This window comes from Pinus tabuliformis, chromosome 7, assembly GCF_031772625.1.
Source record: "Pinus tabuliformis cultivar Carrire ecotype Pingquan chromosome 7, CPIR1, whole genome shotgun sequence".
In the NCBI taxonomy this organism is placed as follows: domain Eukaryota; kingdom Viridiplantae; phylum Streptophyta; class Pinopsida; order Pinales; family Pinaceae; genus Pinus; species Pinus tabuliformis.
This window is the reverse complement of record NC_142293.1, coordinates 1,157,052,244-1,157,065,868: the sequence shown is the minus strand read 5'-3', so window position 1 is coordinate 1,157,065,868 and position 13,625 is coordinate 1,157,052,244.

The window sequence follows — 13,625 nt, the reverse complement described above, 5'->3', positions numbered from 1 at the left end:
GCCAATCATTCACCTCCATTTGATTTTTTACCCCTTTTGAGGAACAACTGTGAAGAGTGATCCTGTTAGCCATCCTTGTGACAACTACCGTGATTGGAAAATTCCAAACCTTACCTGGAATCAGCTGCTACCTGAAATTATCACTCGTTCCTCAAAAAATAAGTCTCCTTTAAGCTCTTTTCATCTGACTCGTAAAATATTAAAATATTGTCGAGCAATTGGCCTCTCCAGCTCGTTAAAGCTACTGGAAGTGCTATCCCTCCTCTAGATTTTAATATTTTTGGACCTGAGGGATTATTACACAAAAAGATCGAGCACTTGTTTTGTTTGGCTCGTTAAAATTACCGAAAATTCATCCCTTTCATATTATTTTATACTTTTTTAGACTTAAGGGACTATATGATGAAAAAGGATTATTGGAGTTTCCTTTACGTCCCCTTCACACTCTCTAAAATTGAAAAGGACTGAGTTATCTTTGTCGTTAAACTTGTTAAAACCGAATAGTGATAAACTTATCCATACAGACAAGAACGAGTTTCACTGTCAGTAGGCTCGTTAAAACGTAGCGACGGGTTTGCCCAAAGGGAAAATTATAGAACAAGCATATGTTATCCTCCTCAAGCTTGACAAAAATAAAGAGGTACTGGTCAGCAATGACTGGGGAGAAATTGGGAAGAAAATTTGAAGAAACTTTATTGGTAGCAAGTTGCTCTTGAACATGATACTTTCACTCCACATCCGAGTCGGGTTGGGTTATTCCGTTCACTGGTCATATCACCATTGGTCCATCACACCATCCATATTTGGGGTTAACGCTACCATTCCATGTCAGTGTCGCCGGTATGTTCAATAGAAGTCGCTCAGAGAATTTACTTGTGTCTCATTCGCTGCAATACATTCACGCTCCATTCTTTCATGACCACCACCCTGAACCCTGTATCAGTAGATTGTTTTCACCTCCAAAAATCATTTACTCTGTTCCATGTCATAGATGTGGGATTCATTAAGGCCTTCCTACGACGGGTCGCTTCTTGTCGACATCAGCTCATTATCTAAGAAGTCAACTTAGGAACAACCCTTTCAGTACTTTGAAGCTTGTGTGTCTCAATGGCAAGTTTCTCACTTCGGGTGATAGGTTTACATCAATGGCCTTCGACCGTAAGATTTTGCGTGGTGTTCGACACCAGGTCCTTTTTCACACCAAGGGAATTGTGCTGTAGTACCTTGAGGGTCATCATCATTATCGATGATTCCTCTCATGCTTGTTAACAGCTTACATCATTGGCTGATAATCAAGCGATGTCTTTCCATGTTTGACTCGAGAACATCTTTCACATGGATCGACTTGTACTCCGAGTGAAGATTGGATGAGTTTGAAGACCCCATATCTAGTTTCATCCATCTGGGCTGCAATATATTTAGGAAAATAAAGACATCAAATGTACATTGTTGCTGCACAGATGATCATCTGAATCAAAGGATGATTACTCTATCAGAATCATTAGTCTGCCGCACAGACGGTTGTCTATCTTATGTACATGAAAATGAATTTATAAAGCTGAGCATGGGAATGCCCGCCTCAGCTAGATCATGAAAATTATTATGAAGATAATGTATTATATTGTATCTTATTACAGGTCGCCTTCCAGCTCGGAAAAACTTCAGATCCTCATGATAAAGCATTTCACTCGACATCAAAAGATTAATGACCTCATGCTTTAGGGGGCAACTGTTATAGAACTTTTTGGGCACTACAACCCCAATCATACATGTTCATAAACCAAGGGCTCCTAAGTCCCTAAAAGTGTTGTTCCATACCCTAAAAGAACAAGGTTAGTTGATTACATCATCTCCCAGAAGTTCTCTGCAGGAAACTACTCAGAACTGGTCAAAACTGGACCATACAGGTTACTCAAGGCTAAGGGTGTGATGCATACTGAAAAGCCCTTCTGTAGGGTACGATGGGTGAGAGTGGACAAATGGCAAAGACAATTTGCGAGGTGGATGATCATAGAATCTTCCAGAAACTTCTCCTATGACACTTGCCTCTCTGAATTCACCCAAGGATGAGTAGGAGATCATCAATCTCAAAGTGGAATCAAGAACTATCAGAGAGAGGACAATAATAAAAATCCCAAAAGCTCACTCACCACCCTGCAATCATCTATATATGGATCCCTCATCCCAGAGATCCATAGGCTAGAATTTTGTATCTTGTAAGGAAGTGTTGTTGGTTTCTTGGTGGAATATCATGGTGTTTGGTGATCTAAGCTTTTCATGAGGTGAAAGTAGGGATTTCATGCTAGAGGATGACGCTGGGTCAAAACAATTGGTTGTAATCCTCTTTTTTATTCTTGATATTAATAAAGTTATTCAAGTTTTCCTCCACATTCTTGTACGTTTGATGATATATGCATTTGTGTGGTCAATATATATCTGGTCCTATATTGTTTATGATTGTAGATCTTTCTTCTTCGATAGTATTATGTTGCTTTGATTCCACAGGTGCTCTTTGAAGCTGGGTAGATGAAGGAGAAGCGGCAAGGATCTAATAGAAGGAAGAGGAACCGAGCAAGGAACCAAGCGCAAGACTGAGGTTGGTGTCCTTCATTCCCCTCTTATCTACTTCTCATAAAGGAAAACAAAAGTAGTTTTAGTTTGTTTGTTTCTAAGATAGCTACCTATCTTAGTGGGACTAGCAGCTTTGAGTGGACACTAGATTTCCCGATAACACCAAGCAATCCCCAAGACTAAAAAATAAAAGGAAATACCAAGAAGCAAACAAGAGAAAATCATGAAAATAAATAACAATATAACACCATAAACAAAGTGGTATGGCCATAAACCTTACATAAACAAAGTTGTAAATCAAGCGCAAACAAAACATAAAGAATCAAAATCACAAGGCTCTCAAAAGACACCATGACTCAATCCCCATGGTTCCCAGTGCTTCCAATGGAAAGCTCAACGTGAGCCTTCTTAAGAATTTCATGTTAGTCTTTTTTCCATGCAATCTCCTACATCATATTCCCATAAACACATAATTGTCAGTGCATAAGTAAACATCAAAATATACCAATTATCTTACCTTTTTGTGCCAAGCACATTGCCACATTGTACACCTGCACATATCATTCCTCAAGGGATTCCAATTCTCTGATGAACCTGCATATATCTAGAAACTAGCTAATATATCTTTCAAATACATGTTTAGGAATATAACATATGTCCAGATAATATCAAAGAAAATATAGGTTAAGAAGAATTATTGTATTCAAAGCATTCATTTGTTTGGATTTGTGGTTTTCACACATAGCCAAAGGAACCCTCACCCAATTCCCTTATTTACCTTTTTACCTTGCTCCAATCAAGTCTTACTATGTATTGTCACATCACCCAACTGTTAGTTATATAAGCAAATCAACTATTATCTTGTCATGTTAATAGAAAGCATATTTCTTGCGATTTCTCACACATGTAAACCACATGTTCCAAATATTAAGACAATCATATCTATCAATTTCAAATAACCCATTACCAAGCCTAACACTCATGTCATAATCCATATTCAACTCATTTTCATTAGACATAATGCTATGATTGTCACCTATTACACTCAAGTACATATCAATTGTCTCAACACATATGCGTTAGTACAACCATATTAAAACAAGATCATTTCTTCATGCAATCTTACATACACATACTCATATCATGCAATTAATAAAATAGTCAAGAAAACTATGAATGCACCATTTTAGATAAATCAACTATATGACATAATAGACACTAAACACTTGAACACCAATTAGACGATGTAATCAAGTAGTCAAGAACCAAATATTCAACATAAGAAAACTCACACCTCAATGTATCTTTGGGGAGGATATCTTGTTTGCACAATCAAGAAATATTAGCACGATATATCTTCACAACATATCATCTCAAACATAGATAAGATCATGATATCCGTAATAGTCATTGGCTAACATGTTCACATCATAAACTCATAAACAATTATCATTCACACATAATAATTACATCTGCACTATCAGTCTAGAATATTAAGATATAATATCACATCATATTAACTCATAACTAAATGTCATAACCTAACCATTTGCATAGACCAATCCAACATAGTACCATACATATAACATCAAGACATTAATGTAATAACCTTAGTCATCAAGTCACTAGCATATAACAATAATTTACTATCATTCATGACTATTTGACACATGTGCATATGACTATACTAATAAACTACCATCTATCAGGTATGTAACCACAACATCAATAGACATGAAACATATACACATAACCATAATGAATACAACAATCCTTAACCTACATATCTGCATGCCGAAAATGCAATACTTGTATGATGGTCTTCTCATACCCTGAAGTCCATTGTTGCAACTTCACTTTAATGATCTGCATCTCCTACCCTATCTCAACAAACACGTTAGCATCATAACATACCAATCACATCATGATGACCTAATTGCATACAACAAACTTCTGCAAAACAACCTTCACCATGAAAATTCAATCATAACAACATAAAGACACTAACATGCATAACAATTGTGTATACAACCATATACTTATGACGACACATTCCACAACAACACCATCAACCTTCACATGGCAACATCACTACAACCATCATCAACAACATGCAAATGAAACACGCGCATGGACTACAAGCATAAGGAACATATATGCAACCGACATGAATTCTTGATCAACACACCACCCATCTAGTCTAAGGTGTGAACCATGATTTGATACCACTTTGTAACACAATCCTCACACATCTACCCAAGTAACTAGCTAACTGGGGTAAACGTGTTACAAGAGGCTACTATGATTTGATTCAACCTCCTAGGTGTGTTGGCTTAAGGGGGACTGAACCAAGTTCAGAGTTGTTCATGCCAACTAAAAAAACCTTACATTCTCACCCTTTCAGCAACAACCTACATAACATAGGTTAGAGTCTCACCCAAAGTAGTATCTAGAACCAGGTTTCTACATCTAGAGACAGTGTGATAAGAAGTCTTAAGATCTTATAGCTTTGACCTGCCTTCATGCAAGTCAGTATCCTTCTATGGCCTGGTATTGCAACTTGAGGAAAACGGCTTCCAAACCTTCGCGAAGGTCTGCGATCGGTCTTTATAGACCTTAAGGAAGCAATCTATCTACTTTCGGACACTATTTAATAACCCTAGATTTTTCTTCGTGTAGATCTATCCAACTCATTAGCAATCGTAACAAAATTAACCCTTAACTTCGTGAACATAGATAGTTAATTAAGACATGCATAAATATGATAGATCTAGTAGATTCATGCAACATTTATACATTATTCCATAGAAAACATATTATAGAGAAACATAAACATAATATAGACAGAAATAACAATACTACTTAGATGCACGATATTTGTTCAAAATTAGTCTTTATTAAGCTTTAACGTTCAAATTACAGACTTCTTTACACTGCACACTCAATTGCGGACTTAATAAGGCCTCCTGTGCACTCAACTATAAGAGCCTTCTGCTTTCGCCTAAGTACAGGAAACAAAACCTCCTACCTTAGCACTTTCCAAAAACAATATCTATCTTGACTTACTTATCCTTAGCTACTTCTTAGACTTGCTATGACTCAACTATATATAGCTTTCTTAAATACAATACCATTTTCCATGGATAATGGGTGACTCTCAAAACTGACCTATTTACTTATCCAAATAAGGTGAAGCCTATCTAGCTATGCGGTTGTTTTGGAAAATTTGGTATCTACGGATAAATACTAATTCCCTAGATAAGTAGCCATATCTAGAACTGCATTTTAAAGTGTTTTAGTCTTTTTCTATAAGCAATAGATAAGATGAGAAGACCTACTTGTAGTTCCACTTTCCTCTCGTCTCCCTTGTATCAATCTTGTTTCTCCTTCTCGTACTTAATATGCTTGAGAATTACCTATAAAAACAATAGAAAACAAGGAATTGATCAAAGAAAAAGTTCTATTGAATATAAGTGAATGGAATCAGATACATTTCGCACATTTAAGCATTATAAAACAATACAAACATACAGGAGAAAGGATCAAACACTTTATTGAATAGAAGAAGGAATTACAACCATTTGTGTCTGACTCAAAGTCATTCCTCCAGCTTGGATCACATCCACATCACATCAAAAGCATGGAAAACTTGTAGCATTACAATACTTGGTTCAAAGCCAAGTCTCACAGCAGCTCCTTACAATTCAAGATAATCTAGCCCCTAATCACTTAGATGAGTGGTCAATTTATAGGGAGATGAAGGAGGGTTTGTCATAAATGGTGGCATTGAATGGCCTTCCATACTTAGAATTAGTTCCATGGAGGAAGGGACGAGAGGATATGATTCATCTTAACTCATTCCTCATCCATTTTTAAGCTCATAAGAGTTGATAAATGAGGTAACCTTCTAGATGACTCCAAAAGATAAGAATATTTCCTAAACCCTATGTGAATTTTTCTCAAACTTGCCCACCATAGGTGAAAGGAAGCCTAAGTGCTATGCAGAGAACACTGGCATGGACTTAACTCCTCTACAGTGCACCCTTACATGGGCCTATCTACGATGGTCCCTCTAGAGGCTATTTCTGGATGTCTTCAAGTCATGAAACTGTTTGGGAAGGAGGCATTCAAAGGGGTGACTTGTTTAGGGCATGTAGCAACTGAAATTAGGGTTTGATGGGCCCTAAAACACTAATCTGGATGATGGGGTTGATTGTGCCAAATGGATCTGTAACAGCTGCCCCCTAAAGCATGAAGTCAAAAAAACGCCAATGTCAAATGAAATGATTGACGATGTGATGAGGAGGTATCGAAGTGGAAGGTGACCTACGTCAATTACAATACATATATCATGATATTTGGTTTTTACATGAATCACTGGGGGAAGGCATAGCCATGATCAGCTTATAAAATTTCATTACATGTACATAAACAGTTGTCTACAGATATAGACCCATGATTGGAATGACCATCAATGTAAAGCCATTGTACATATGATTTAGTACTCTTGAAATTGTAGCCTAGATAGATGAAACAAGATCCGGGGTCTTCTATCTTGTTCAATCATTTGCTCAAGTACGAGCCTAACCATGTGAATATGTGATCTGAAGTTGAACATGGGAAGACACCATCTTATTACTAGCCAATGATGTAAGATGTGAACAAATGAGAGAGGAATCATCGATAATGATAATGATCCTCAAGGTACTGCAGTACATTCTACATGGTGTGAATGGATGATTTGATGTCGAACAACATACAAAGTCTTTCAGTCGAAGGCCATTGATGTTAACCTACTGCCGGAAGAGAGAAACCTGCCATTGATGCATGCAAGCCTCAAGGTACTGGAATGGTGTTTCTAAGTCAACTTCTTGGATAATGAGCTGATGTTGACAAGAAGTGACTCGTCCGAGGAGGGTCTTGATGTATCCCACATCAACGACATGAAATGAGTGTAGTGATTTTGGAGATGGAATTTGACTAACAACACAAGGTTCAGGAATGGTGGTCATGAAAATGAAGGTTTATGGTATTGAAAAGGATGAATTTTGACTGAATGACTTCTCTTGAACATGATGGCTACACTGAAATGAATTGGTAGCATTGAATTGAAACAAATTGATGGATGTTATGATAGACCAATAGTGCGATAACCATCAAGCTAATAACCCAACCGAAATAGTCACAATGATGGAGTGAAAGTGTCATGCTCTAGAGCAACCTACTACCATAAAGTGGTTTCAACTCTTTTCCATTTTCCCTAGTCATTGTTGACCAATACCTATTTATTTTTATCAAGCTTGAGGAGGATAACATATTCTTGTTGTATAATTCCACCCTTCAGGTGAATCCATCATTATTTGATGTTTTAATGAGTCTATTGAAGGTGAAACTCGGTCTTGTCTAGATGGACAAGTTTGTCACTATTTGATGTTTTAACGAGTTTAACGACAAAGATAACTCAGTCCTTTTCATGTTTAGAGAGTTTGAAAAGGGACAAAAAGAAAACTCCACAAGTTCTTTTTTGTAAATTAATCTCTCAAGCCCGAAAAAGCGTAAAATAATACAAGAGAGATGTTGTTTCCAATCCGTTAACTAGCTGAAGAGGAAAAGTGCTCGACAACCTTTTAATATTTAGAGAGTCTAAAAAGAGCTTAAAGAGGACTCTAAGGGGGTTCCTTTTTCGTTTTTAACAGAGCTCAAAAAGGAGATAAAAGTGTGCTCTGTGGTCAAAGGTACAATTTACAATTGAGCACGTCGAATCCTGTAAATCAGTTGCAAAACCTATTCAAAACACCACCAAATGGATTAAAAATACTATTTCATCGGCTAAAATAGGCAAATACTAATGTTTACTCGATTAATGAACATGAAACAAACATAAAACAATTTTTTACCATGACATTTTTAGCATTTGGAACTTACCATGCAATTTTGTGCTCTGAGATATTTTTTTACCTCAAACTTCATCAACTGATTACGAGAGATTTTTTGGACCCTTTCTTGAGCCGTCTGGACAACATAGGAGGTTAACCAATCTTATTTCTTTTTAGGTCATTCTTTTGTCATTTCATGCAAGTTTTAGGGTTTTCTAGGGCCCCTGGGGTTTCATTTTTTCGCCCTGAGATTAGCGCAGGATTTCACATCAAAAAATGCACTGAAGAGCACCCAGATAGAAGGTTGCATGCTCTATAATGCACTGTCTCTCTGCCTGGGCTGCACTGGGTGAGTTTCCCAAGTTTGATTTAGCTGTTTGCTCCAAAATTTGTCCTCTTTCTTGCATGGAAAGGATCCTAAATAAGATTATTATTATATTTCAGGCTTTCATCGGATCAAAAATTTGATTACATTGTGAGAAAGAGAGAATAAAGAACAAGACATGGTTTCCCTAAACAACCCAGGTACAGTTGAGGCCCTCAAAAACTGTGGGTTACTCAAATACTTCAAGTTTTCCAGAATGAGGCAACAAATAGAACTACTATAGTTCATTCTTCATGGATGGGATCCAACAGATCAAACTTTTCACATTAGGGACAAGATGGTCCCTATTACCATTGATGATATTTACTTTCTTCCCGAACTGGAGGCGAGGCACCCTCATCTCACTTTCTGGATTTTCCCATGGAGGTGAATCGGTGAGAGATTATATTAGACAATTTTTTTGGCCACGTACACATCCTAGCAAGGATGGGAAAATAAACATCAGGGATGTAGGTGATTTTCCTTTGAGAAAAATCCTCTTAACAATCACAAAATTCACTAGCAGTGTGACACTACATCTCGTAAACAGATCATATATGCAGTATGCAATGGAGCGATTATGCAAGGCTATGCTTTCTTCATTGAAAGAACAATTGACTAATGTAAGAATTGGTAAGATGAAGAATTTCTGCTATGGTTCGATCTTAATCGCTTTTACCTTAGAGAGAATCCCATTCATGCAACCATAGCATATATCAATGGGTGTAGCTGGTCCTAGAGATCCATGTATGTAGAGGTGGGTCAAATTGATGGCTCGACATGCGGGTCAGTCAACAATCATTTTTTAAACTGCATTCTTTAATTGGCTCGAGCGACAACACCTTGTCATCAAGGAGCATCCATACTTAGGTATGGATTTCCATGGATATCTAGATTTGATTCTACTAGTTGGAGCACAATGAGGTGCTATGGGTAAACTGTTTGACCAAATTTTTTTTTGATTTTTCAAATTTATACATGTTTTTTGTGTCTTTAATGTTTCCAAGACTAAACTAAAATCATTCTTATGCATGCAGATGTGGGTACTGTTCGACCTATGGGGAACCAACAGGTTGTAGGTGGGCCAGCACAGAGAAACATTGGGAGAGCAGTTCTCCAGGACTTAGATTTGGCCGAGACCTTAGAAGAGTTGCAAGATCACATAGAGGGATTAACTCTTGGTATTTCGGATGTCCAGATCGAGGAGTTACCCATGAGGCTGCAACACCACACTATTGGTGCTGCTAGCTATTGGACGAGGCTTTTGCACATGATAGCATAGGCAGTGACCTGTTATCATGAGCACCAATAGATCTACTTCGGATGTTTTGCATGCATTTTATGTTTTTTGGGTCAGATGACCAAATGTGTCTTGGACACAAATTTTGTAAAAAATTTTAAAACACCTATCTATTTTACTTTCAAAGTTTTCTATGGTTATATGCAATCCTATTCACTTGATGATGTGAATTGAAAATATTACTTTTACATGTGTCGCAAATGTCTATTTAACACATAATTCGCTAGAGAATCAATTAATGTGTTAAGATTTCTGGAAATATGTTGATATTGAATGTGTTAGAATTGCCTTTCCGAAATATGAACTCTAAGGAACATACAAAAAATTGTTAGATTTCAGACAGTATAAATGTTTGTTAGTTGTAGTACAACGAGTTGTGAGTCCAACCTAATGATGATTTGGCAAATGCCAAGTGAAATGGCATTAGAGAGAAGTTCAATCAACGTGCTATACTCAGCAATGTTGTTCGTCGATCAACTAATACAAATCCCTTGAAAACTCACTAACTCACCACTTGGAGCAAAAATAGCCCATGCTGTAGAAGGCAAGTTCTGAGTACTACGACTAGCATCATCGGTGTAACCAATAAAAGGTTCCGAAGACTTCGACATCCACAACAAATGCAAAGCGAATTACTAACCAGATAAAAAATATCAAAGACACACATGCACATGCAATGAAAGCATATATATAGTGAGTCTTACTACACTCAATCAAGCATAGTAACGTTTGAGGTATAGCCCATTTCAGGGCTACGACAATGGAATTCCATCATAATATACTAACTCGGAGGCACATTTTTCTAGAACACGCTTGATAATATAAGGACCCATCCACATTGGTTTGAATTTCCCTACTCCAAGTTTATCAGCTTCCTAATCGTAAAATAAGACTAGGTCTCCTTCTGAGAAGATATGAGGCTTGACATTCCTATCATACTACACCTTAATTCATTTCTTATGAGCTTCGTTAGTCAATGCAGCATCACGATGGGTTTCATCCAAATCATGCATTGCGAGTGACAGGTATCAGGGCAGAAAGTTTGGATCTGGAGATAGATCAGTATATCTCCATACCATGTGTCATATGACTATATCAGAAATAGAGACTCATCCAAAATCAATGGTTTAGATGTTGAATTAATGGAAGTTGAGGGAAGGTTGCAAAGTAACTCTGCAAAAAATAGAGATTTCTCTGATTTGGACTTAATGAATTCCAGATAAAATTCCAGCAAAATGACTATCCATTTGGAGTATTTTCCCCTAGCAATTGACATGACAAAATGTATGTCATAGGGTTTCAATCCAAAATGACAGTGTTTTTCCACAGTAGGATGTAATGGAAAAATCTTTGAATAGCTTGCACAACTACCAAAGCTAGTTTCTCAACATAAGGGTATTTACTTTATGTATCATTGAGATTATGGCTCAAATAATAATTCGGATGTTCTATCCCATTTTCCTCATGTACTAAAACCATGCCAATGGTTGTATCTGCAATGGCAAGATACAAGTAGTAGTCCTTTTGATAATTTGGAGAGTACATTAATAAAGCTCTAATCAAGGTATCTTTAGTAGCATCAAAGGAAGCTTGCTCAACCTCATACCAATGGAAAGGTATCTCCTTTTTCAAAAGATGTGTAAAACCTTTAGCCATCTCAGCATAATTAGGAATGAACCTCCTCAGAAATTTTGCCTTCCCTTGGAGTCTCTGTAACTGTAAAAGATTTGAAGGTGGAAGCAGATCAAGAATTTCCTGAACCTTTAATGGATTGAGTTGAATTCCCTCTTTAGACACTACAAATCCAAGCAATCAACTAGAACCAAGACAAAGCACACATTTGTGTGGATTGAGTCGTATCTTGTAGTGTCGATGCCATAAAAATATTGCTCTCAAATGTTGTGGGTGATCAGTCCGCTTTCCTGAATAAGTAGGTAAATCATCAATGTAAGGTTGAACAATGTGCTTGATGTCATGGAAGGCATAATTCATTGCCCTTTGAAATGTGGCCCCTGCATTATTCAAACCAAATGGGAGTTTCCTATACGTAAATGTGCCACATGGACAAATAAAAGATGTTTTAGATTGGTCCTATGGGTGGATATTGATTTGATTGTAGCCAGAAAGCCCATCCATGAATGAGAATATTTTGCATCCAGCACATTCATCAATAATTTGGTCGATAAAAGGAGTAGGATAATTGTCTTTTCGACATGCCTGATTTACATCCCTATAATCAACACACAATCGAATTGTCCCTTGTTTCTTCATGACAGGAACAATGTTTGAAACCTAGTTAGTAAGAGGTACAAGGTAAATGAATCCAGCATGAAGAATTTTTTCAACTTCTGCTTTAATTGCAGCTTCTTTCTTTGGATGAATAGGTTGAAGCCACTATCATATTGGCTTGAAATGAAGGTACATTTCGATTTTGTGTTCAACAATACTAGAGTCAATGCCTAACATCTCCTCGTAAGACCATGCAAATATATCTTGAAATTCATGAATGAGAGCACAATAATTATCAAGTTCTAATGGAGAACAAGATTTGCGAAAATTAATGTTCTCTACAACATTAGGTTTAGTTGAAATATTAATAGAAATCATTTCTTCAATATTTGATAGGTTGCGCTCAAATTCTACTATGTCTATGAAAACTGAATTTGAAACGAAATCAACCACTGAAGGGTGGTTTAGTTCTTTTGAATAATCTTCGATGTCATATGGAAGATGGGAATGATGATGATAATCTTCCCAAGGTTCTTATCATATCATCATTGATTGGATGATTCCTTCATCCGTAGAATGTATACGTGAGAAAGGATCAGAAGAATTACCATATTCTAATGAACGATCTACCCATACAATTGGTGAAAGTGGATTTGGGTTTTCCGCATGTTGGGCAACGGATCCTCCCATAGCATGTTTTTGGGGCTTAAAGCCCAAGTTTTGGCCAATGTAATGTAAAGACCCAATGAAATGCAGGCGCAGAGCGTGACAGTCTAGGATGAGTCATAGGGTTGTCCGCCCTAAAGTAATGTAATTTAATGTAAAGTTGTGTCAGCCTACCCATGGTCCACGGACCAAGAGATTGTATAAATAGAGTGAGGCTCTAAGTGTAAAGATAGTTTTTCGGGAGAAGAAGAAAATACATATGAAGGCATGGTTAGAGGATAGAAGTGATTTGAAGTGTATTGGGTCATAGTAGTAGGTAGAGGCTCTGCAGATGAGTGCGTAGAGGCCTAGTAGAGTCTGCAACTGAGTGTGTGGACCCCTGCAGCTGAGTGTGTAGGGCGGAGTCAAGTCTGTATCCAACTAAACTTGAAAAAGGATCATTAATAAAGCTAAGTTGATTCAACATATTGTGCATCTGTTTTGTAGATCTATATTTTGATGCTATACATTAATGGTATCTACTTATTTATATGTGCGCACTTGTATGAATGCTTATGTATGATAACCTTCTAAGTAATTAGAAAACAAAACCCAATTAAGGGAGAATTGGGTAAATAAC